The following is a 10,341-nucleotide window of genomic DNA, read 5'->3' on the forward strand; positions in this document are numbered from 1 at the left end:
ATGGCACCAAAGGTAGAGTTTATGTAACTTAGAAGGGAAAATTTTGATTGCCATTAGTTTTATCATAAGCCCATTTGATTATAAGTTCAAGGCCCCAGTGACATGTAAACTTATTGTCCCAAGGTTTTGAACATTTGCAGGGGCATTTCTTAGACTAGTAAAAAATACTTCCATGAATTTAGGTAATTAGGTCAAAGGTCACAATGGCTTTAAGCATGATATCCTTCATCACCAGAAACTGATAAGGGGTAAGCATAAGTTTATACAATTTTGGTTTTAATTAAGATATTATTTATTCCTTCTACAATATTGGCCATCTTCACACTTTCTCTTCAGTGTAAGACAGCATGGATTAAATGAAAATTAAAACTATAACTGTAAAGAAGTCACTGGTGTACACTTTTGAGAGTAAGAAAAAGAAAATATGCTGTTCATTTTAAAATATTTTATTGTTGTTTTACTGCCAATGTTCAAATACATGTTTCAATTTATCTGTGTTTTTGTTATTTTAACAACATTACAAAATATGTCCTGTAACGTGCTAAGAGAAGTGAAGTGTAAATTAACATTGAAAAGTATTTTAATTTTTTAAAACCTTGTTACAATCTGTGATCTTATTTGAATTTTAAAAAGGTACATTTGACATCAGAAAATATAGAAATAAGGAATTCCTGAAGAAAGCCCAAAACTACAAAATTGAAAATGTTGCAGGCTCGATTTGGCGAGCCTGTTCATGGACAATACTGGAAAGTGCAAGTTATCACCCATGCCCCCCACCCCCTTGCACCAGCTTAAGCAGAATTCAACATTGAAAATTAAATAATGAAACTTGGAATTTAGAATCATCCGCATTTAAATTATGTTTGCTTTATAGATATGATGAAAAGCTACAGCACAAGCTCTGCAGGGCGTCACTGATCTAAATATTTTAGTTAAGAGTGGTTACTCTGCATAAATTAAAGGCCAGGATTTGCACTATAATTTATAATAAGTAGCAATGCGAGAAGCAAATTTCAAATTGGAATAGATTTTTGCAATCTTAAAAGGGATGGTAATACAAATTAACATGTGAAAACACAAATTTTTATTTTTCTTAAGTAATAAAACTTAATTACCTCATGAAGAAAAACAATTTTCCATCTGATAAAATAAGTATAAATTAATTCTATCTTGGCTAAAATGTCATAATTCTTATACAAGTAAAAACTTTTGTTGTGGTTTTGTGCCATACTTGTATATATGACTCTTACCAGACATTGGGATTTTATTCTTGGCAATCTTATTTTCAGTGGAATGTAACTGTTCATTTTAGAACACAGCTAGGTTGCACTGTGTTTGTGGTTGGAATGAAATTCTTGTTAGTACATTATTCTCAATAATGTGCACTTTTATAAAAGGCTTTCATAAAAATCAGGTCTTGAGTGATCATTTTCAAAATTATAGGCCTTGGTCCTTTTTCCATTCTTATTTGTTTATTATATTAAAGTATATACATTATCATATATCAATCGGTGGAGTATATAGATGTTTTGTATGTATTAACTTTTGCATGCAGTTGTCTGGTTATTTAATCTGGTGACACCCTGTACAGTTTATTACATCAAATTGCCAAATTATCTTTCTTTTCATTATATCAGATATCGTCATACGCTTGATTTGTTTATTTCATAATATAAACTTGACGCACACTATGCCATTTTATTACGATGAAGCTTAGCAATAGGACAGACATATATACTTTAATCCCCATGGCAAAAGGTACGTTTTAGTTCTGGTACGAACCGATCATAAAGAACGGCTTAGAATTTGCTGATTTCAAATAACCACAGCAACCAGCATTGGTAATTTTATTAGAATGTTTATCTTCTTGTTTACAATACAGAACAGTAACTCAGACTTTGGTCTTTTTCCCGATTGTTTCGTAACGCGTTACTTGTCAAAATGGGAGGATATAAGCTACATTCCTTAGCTAATAAATAGCTTTTCTCATCGTTTATAAATTACAAGACATAAAGTTGCATCCGTCATTTATATTACATCTCATAAAATCGAATGACTATTGTTGATTTCAAAAACTGGCGATATTATATCCAGTTGCATCCGAGTGTTTCGCCGAAATAAGATTGAAATTGTAAAGCAGTTCATCATTTATGAGGATATACTTATGATTTAGGTGAAAATTTATGAAAACTAAGGTGTAGGGTAAAATATCATCGTTCAACGGTAATATAACTTTAAAGAATTGATTATAAAATTTTGTAAAAGCATGATAAAAGGTAAATAAACAACATGGAATACATACCTATTTTACCTTATCACATACCCATGCAGATTGTGCGACTCGTAAAAATGGTATTGCACGGCCGTGCATTTTTTGACATGAAATTCATAACTTATAGTGCTGAAAATTATGGTGGCTGATCTGAAGACTCTACCAAACATTTTGGTATTTAAAACCCTCTTTTTATAACCGGGGACCAGTTACTCCCCTAAATAAGCGAGTTATTGGAGTCTATTTGCTATGGTGGCTGATTTGGTACGCTTTTGGGCGTCTAGTTGGCTCTATAGACAACAGGACAAAGCGCCATTGTCGCGCTGTCGTCTTGTCGTCCTGTTTCTAGCGCGGCACGCCAAATGGCGCGTTGTCGTGCGGCATGTTGTCGCAATATCACATTGTATCTCGGTTCAAATTGAAGGATTGGCTTATAAGCCAAGGGACAGGGCGACATCGCGACAACGTGCCCCACAACAACCCGCCGTTTGGCGTGCCACGCTAGAGATGGGACGACAAGACGAAAGTCCGACAACGCGCCGTTTAGCAAATGCTTTTTTCAATAATGTTGGAAATTTGAAATATTTAAAAATTCACAAAATTTAAAGCTATAGAAATCAATGTCTTAAATTTCTTTGCATCATTTTATCAAATATATTTCAAAAAACAGTTATATTGTCACTTTTATAAGATATTCATTTTCCATGTAAAAAAGGAAAATAAGAGGGTCTGATGGTCCTGGCCCGCTCACTTGAAATATACTGCCAGAAAAGGTACTTGTCTTAATTTTTAATTGTTGATTTAAAGTCAGTATTGAGGTCACATTGGGTTTTGGCAATTTTTACCCTAGCTGATTAAAAAAGTATTTGTAGAACGCCAAATGACGAAGTTCTATCTAAGCTTTTAGCATTGTAGTTTCATTATTTCATTATTATTTCTCACAGCAGTAGTATAGGCACCGGTTTAGGGCCACGACTGCGCATGCGCGGCGCCATATTGGATTCTAAATATAGAATGACATCATCGTTGGTGGTGTGACGGTGACGGTGGTGGCGGTGGAGGTGGTTTTGTGAAGGTGGTAGCGGCGGTTGTGGCGGCGGCGGTGGCGATGGTGGTTGAGGAGCAAAAAGATAAATAGAAGACAGATCCTGTTTCCAGTGGATAAAATATACGCAGAAAAACATAATCTTTTTTATACACACGTATTAAAATCTGATTGGCTGCTATTTTTGGCATGACGTTATTCATCTATTTATGTTATTAATAGTCACGTGACCAAAATCATTGGTCAAATAATTATTTTGTTTTGTCTGATTGGTTACATTCAGTCCGTAAGAAAAGAGTAACTGCTGTTAGATTGGACAATGTCATTTCTAAATTTAGATCAGCGCATACGCATAATGTATCGCAGTGGTGACTTCAGTCATTTGGTGTTTGGACATCAAAGAGTAAACATCATTACGCAGTAAGTTGAGTTTATATTTCAAGTACAGTATTTTCAATGAAGAATGTTTAATAGAAATAGAGCGTTTATGCACTAGTGATTTTTAGTCAATATTCTTAAAGAGCGCCTTAAAACATTTCGTACGATACCAAACATGACCGGGTTATATTGACTAAGGAAGGCGTCAATCCACATTTTACGCTTGAGTGATTTTACTTCATATCTCGTGCCCTATCCGAGTCAGCGATACAAAAATATACATTTTCTGAATTTAGTAAGTAATACCTTTCGTTCGATCAGTCCGTTGGTTGGGGAAAATAAATGAATTTCACGCACGAGTGACTTAACATTCGGTTTGATCGAGTAAGTAAAATGTACTCGTCAAGAACATCAATTGACACCAAACAAGACTATGTTTTGTTCATAAACGAAAAAGTTATGCACGTTTTTCCACATGAGTGATTTTGTCTGCCATATTCAAACCCTCCTATCTCAGAAACGGTAAGAGATAGATCCATATAATAATACATTTTCTGTCTCGACTCGCAGAGATCTTTCAAACGGTATATACAATTCAGGGTTTTATGGACTATAAAAAAAATGGTTTAGAAATCGCTAAAGGGCCATAAGTCGAGAATGGCTAAAAATCGAACCGAGAACCAAGGGTTTATTTTGAAGCATTTGGTTAGGTCTATCAAATGAAACAAATATCTTGAAAATCGATATCGTAAAGTGTTGCAAAAAAGACAAAAAGGCGTTTTTTATGTCAAAATTTATCCAGTCATCCTACTCCACTTTTCATTGGTTAATGAAAAAGAGTGGGTTCAAAACGAGGCTGTCTATTTTTAGATGTCATCGTTTCAATTTCAAAAATAGCAATACCGGTTTAAACCTATCGCAACTTGTCATAAATAGTTTGATAGGCGAGGAGTAAAGACTGGGGTAAGCATAGTTATTTTAATGTTTTTTTACGCATGAGTGATGTCACTCTCGGTTTGACAATACGAGCTAGACCTTTCGTTTGATATGCAACATGCCTATGTTATGTCCAGTAACAAAAAAGTTATACGTATTTATACGCATGAGTGATTTTGTCTGCCATATTCAAACACTCCTTTCTCAGAAACGGTAAGAGATAGAACCATATAATAATACATTTTCTGTATCTACTCGCAGAGATCTTTCCATTGGTACATAAATACATTTTATGGACTTTGAAAAAATGGTTTAAAAACCGCTTAAAAACGGCTAAAAATCGAATCGAGAACCCCGGGTCAAAAGGCAAGCTTTCGGTTTCGTCTATCTTATAACGACTTTATCTAAAAAAAATTTGAGCGTAAACGGTTGCCCAAACGATAAAACACGGGTTTATAGCTTAAGTATATTATAAATTTCATTCAAAATCAGTTTACAACTTTCGTATACATAAGTATATTATAAATTTCATTTAAAATCAATTTTTGTATAAGAAAAAGGAATCTAAAGTGTTCATAAAAATCACAAAATTTGACAAGTTGCTAAGGGTTACCGTTTTTAAAATATGCAATCAGTTGACCGTAACATGCACTTAAAAGGAACCTAATTTAGGAGTACAATATATAAATTGTTAAAATATGTTAATGCATGCGTAGCAATTTCTGGTTGATGAGTTTTTACTTAACGGTCGCTGCGTTTGAAAGGATAATAAATTCTTTTCATCTTTTGTGATTAATGAAAAGCTATATTTAGTAACGAAGTATAAAGGGTTTTTGTTCAACATAGTTCCGCTAGGCATTGTGAATCTAGACTGAGCGGCGGCTGTACTTAATGCCCTTTTCTTTCATTGACACCCGCGTGATAAAATAGCTCCTGGTGATTGTGAAATACTGCGACTAAAAATAGATCGGCACATGCGCCGTCTACAAAGACGCGACGCCATGACAGTCATTTCCTTACTAGATGTTGGAGAGTAAACAAGTAATAATATATAAATGTATAAATATTATTCATTTTGAATATATTTAAGAACTATTTGTATTTAACTCTTTTATCAATTAAAATGTTAAGCACGTATCTATTTACAAACATTTCTTTTATCTGCAATGATGATAATTATCTCTCCGTCTAGGGCCGAGGACCTGACCTACAATGTCTGCGATTCAAGCCCTAGATCGTGTATACGAGTCAGCTCCGTATACTTCCGGGAGATTAAACATAAATTTCTAAAAATAGACGGATGATCACATTCTAAAAATAGAACGATGATGTCATTCTATATTTAGAATCCAATATGGCGCCGCGCATGCGCAGTCGTGGCCCTAAATCGGCGCCTATACTACTCACAGCGATGGTTTATACATGTGTTTTACTTTTGTAGAGTCTTTTAAAAAGAAACATAAGGCATGCCCTTGGAGTCAAAACGTCCTCTCTTAAAAAGTCATTAAGTTTTAGTAGTTACATAGTTATACATTTGTTAAGCTTCTTTTGTAAGATTACAATGCCAAAGACTTTGGTATTTGGCATGTAGTATTGCTTAGCGGACATATACAAATGTTTTACTTCTTAAAAATGACAACTTAATGTGACCTTATATAGTAGAGTTGTGACCGTTTCCAGTAAAATATCTCAAGTAAGTGATACAGGGTCAAAATGGCCTTCTTTTTAAAACATACTAGCAGCTTGAACGTAGTGGAGCGGACATTATTTTTTTAACAGATTCCCGTAACCCTTTCCTTCAGCGACAGGGGATTAATAAATAAGTCGCGTCAAAAATTGTAGCCTGCCTGTTGAACAAAACTGGTCTGAGGACATTTTTGAAAATTAGGTATAACATAATTTTACATGAAGCAAACTATAGGAAAATGTATAAGCAAACAAAAAAATCATCACTAGACACTGTACAATATAGTCGAAATGGTTGATACAGTAACCAATAGTTCTCTTCATTATTCATTAATTAAGATTGAACTCTATGGTTATTAATCTAATTTAATCCATATTTTTTATCATTTTATGCATGTCTTGTATATGTAATCATTGTGCATAAAGAGCGAATTCTATCTTAGTAGCATATTTTTCATAATTCGACAATGACAAACTATTGTTATTATAAAAGTAAGCACACCAATTGCATTTCAGAATGATAATATCTGTGACATGCAGTTGTTCGAACTGTAACATCCGGCCTAAGGTTACCAAACGAAGTCCAACGAGTTGCTTGGTAGCACAGGGCGGACACAGAGAGACAAATATTACGATCTTAACAGCAAACTATAAATATAATATTTTAATTAGTTACCTCAATAAAATAACTTTTCATTTAATTTAATGTCAGTTCATCCGTTACTATCTAATAACAGAAACACATGAATTACATCTTTATCCCCACATGTGAGAATACATCACCCTAAGGCATGCAGTTTCATTCTAAAACCGGCCGAAATGATGTTCTTTTTAGCATGTAACTAATCTTGCACAACCCCAAGTTTGGATCGAACTAACACATACATCTGCCTGATGGAAAAACATTTGCATTTGATTAAACGATGCAAACAATAATCATTTCAACATATTTAACATGTTTAATTTTTTATTTTATTTCTTTTTCGAAACTTTTCAATTTGCAATTTTATTTCTACCCCGCCCACTCAGTAGCATATATTGTTTGACAATTTTGAGTATAACGCATCGAAAGAAAAGCTAAAATCTTAATATTGGGTCTAATATCTACTAACTTTATTTGTGTAAAAATTCATAAAGAAAGGAAAAGAAAGAGAGAATGTGTAAACAGATTTGCTGTTTAATTTTTAAGCATTTTTAAAATTCAAATTATACATATAGTCTCATATTTCACAATTAGTGAATTGCCTATTCAGCAACGACACTGAAATTTGTTAAAAGATACAACAGATGATAGTCTTTTAAGTAGTAAAAAATAAAATAATATTAAGTTACTTGCAGTATTTTGAAATTTTAATAAGTTAATCATCCCCTATCCACTTAAAATACCCACTGTCTCAAAACATGTAATTAAATGAAAATCTTAAATGTTAGATTTTGTATTCAACAAGAGCTACTGCCAGAATTCAATACTTTGACCATGATGGTCAAGGTCATTTAAAGGTCAAGGTAAGTTCAACGTTTTAGAAAATCTTGTCTATAAGGTTGTTTTGTCCAAGTATGAAATAATCCAATGATTTATTACCAAGTTAGAGCCAATTACTTAATACTCTGTAAATATTCAAAAGGTCAAAGTCAATTTTAGTTTGATATACATGAAGGTTCTGACCTAAAAATATCTAAAAAAAGGTTATCAATTTATAAATAACAAAGTTATAGCCAGTTACAAAACAAAAAATGAAAACATGAGAATTGTATTAATTTGGCCTTGACAGTCAAGATCAACTTAAGGTCAATTAATATCAATCATTGAATATATTTATTTGTTACAAGTCTTGTTGTGTTCAAGTATAAATCAAATCCGTACATAAATAACAAACTAATGACAATTTAACCAACATTTAATAATTTGACTTTCACGGTCAATGTTATGTAAAGTTCAAGGTCAATGTCAGTTCAACCAGAGGCTTGCATAATATAATTTTATTGAACTCGTTCGATAAATTTATTATTAAACATAAACTTATTTAAAAATCCTCTATGATATAAATATAATGTGATTAATAAACGTTTCATTTAGCATAGAATATTTTGAAAATGATGTCAGAGAGTGATTATTATATCAGTCAACAAATAATGATGACGATGATGTTAATAATAATAATAAATTATAAATGATTATAATAATAATAATAATAAAAATAATAATAATAATAATAATAATAATAATAAAAATAATATGAATAATATGAATAAATAAGTAAATAAATAAATAAATAAATAGATAATTTATTATAAATAAATAGATAAATAAATAAATTAATAAGTGAGAGAGTGAGTGAGTGAATGAATGGATGAGTGAGTGTGCGAGTGAGTGAGTGAGTAAATGAATGAATGAATGAGTTGGTCGGTCGATCACTCAGGCGGTCGGTCGGTCAATCAATCAATCAATCGATTGGTCGATCGATCGATCGATCAATCAATCAATCAATCAATCAATATATCAATTAAGTATCTGGCATAAGATAACAAAATAACTATGATAAAGGTGAATATTAAGCACTGTTAACTTTAACTCATAGAAAACAAATGAATAAGAACGGTCTCGATTTAGGTGTTATAAGCCATCTTTATTTTTTCTAATAAAGTATTGTATTTGAAAAATGAATAACAACAATAAAGAGCAATAACTTTAAAAAATAAAGATATGAGTTATTATGCTCACTCAGTGCATTCTTCCTTAAAGATTTATAAAAGCTTCGATATCTTTTTTTTTGATATACCACGGAGAAAATTACAAATAAATGGAGCTATAAATCTAAAATTACAAAGGCTGGAGTTTTTTTGCGCGGACATGTTTGACGGAATGCTGGACGTCCTTTCGAACGAGACACTACGTATGATACTACAACATTGTTATTTTTAGCAATATAAAGAAAAATAGCCACATAAAAGCCTATCAGAATGAATGACATCAAAGAGAGTTTACAATTGCTTTTGTGCCTCTATCCAACTATTAGATTGGGAAAACGGACGGAAGTAAACTATTATCATATCCCCTGCGCCGTTTTGGACAGATCGCCCTAGAGATCAATTGAACCTACACTCGGATTACATTTATTCCAACAATAAGAATCATCGTAAATTTCCCTATCCGGTTATTTGTTATCTGTGTGTAATAACTAACTCCAACGTGTATTAGTTTGATAACAAGTTAAATGTTGATGCTGCACGTCAAAGACGCCGCAAATTGATGTGAACAGTCAATCAGCATTGAAAATCGTTCTTTATAACAGTTGAACATCCGAAGCACAAATCTTTTTTTCTCCATGTTCTTGGTATGTTCTCAATGTTTGATAATCAAGTTGCCTTTTTTTGTGAAAAAGAAGAATCAAATGCATAAATTTACAAAGTAATGTCACGTCTGTAATTCTGAAATGTTTTTTTCTGCTGCGACAAAGATTGAAAAACGTCTGGTCGAAACGAAATAAATTGGATAACAAGTAAAATTGAAATGATTGGTATACTTAAAATACATTCAAGACAATATGTGCCGAGAATATGTCCATTTAAATATTGGTACGAATTGCATAATGTTCGAATGATTTTGAGGAAAAACTGTTCTGCAGTGATCTCCCCTTATTGCCGTAGCGTAACCGGTGCGCAGAGTTTGGCGTACTTTCTTAACGGTTGAGGGAGAACCGCATCTCTGATAGTGGGCGATGTTAAGGCTTTGTAACTTGTAATTCAATGATTCGACAAGTGATATTGATCAAAGTTGTCCTGGTTCCCTTCCGTCCTGTCAACGAAGACTAAATGCTAGCATACTTCAAAAGAGGTGGAGCAAATGAAGTGAGTGACACTGCCTCAGTCGTTACTCGTTACCTCTCTCAACGGTTAAGTTTTAGAACGATCGGCTATAGACTGGCTCATTGGCAAGTTATTTATTATATAGATAAAGTTAGATAATGATAAAAAAATATGATATTCAGACATGGCACTATCACTTCAGTTAAACGTTTACTCT

The sequence above is a fragment of the Ruditapes philippinarum genome, unplaced genomic scaffold, assembly GCF_026571515.1.
Source record: "Ruditapes philippinarum isolate M1 unplaced genomic scaffold, ASM2657151v2 ctg1382_1_1_1_1, whole genome shotgun sequence".
Lineage (NCBI taxonomy): Eukaryota > Metazoa > Mollusca > Bivalvia > Venerida > Veneridae > Ruditapes > Ruditapes philippinarum.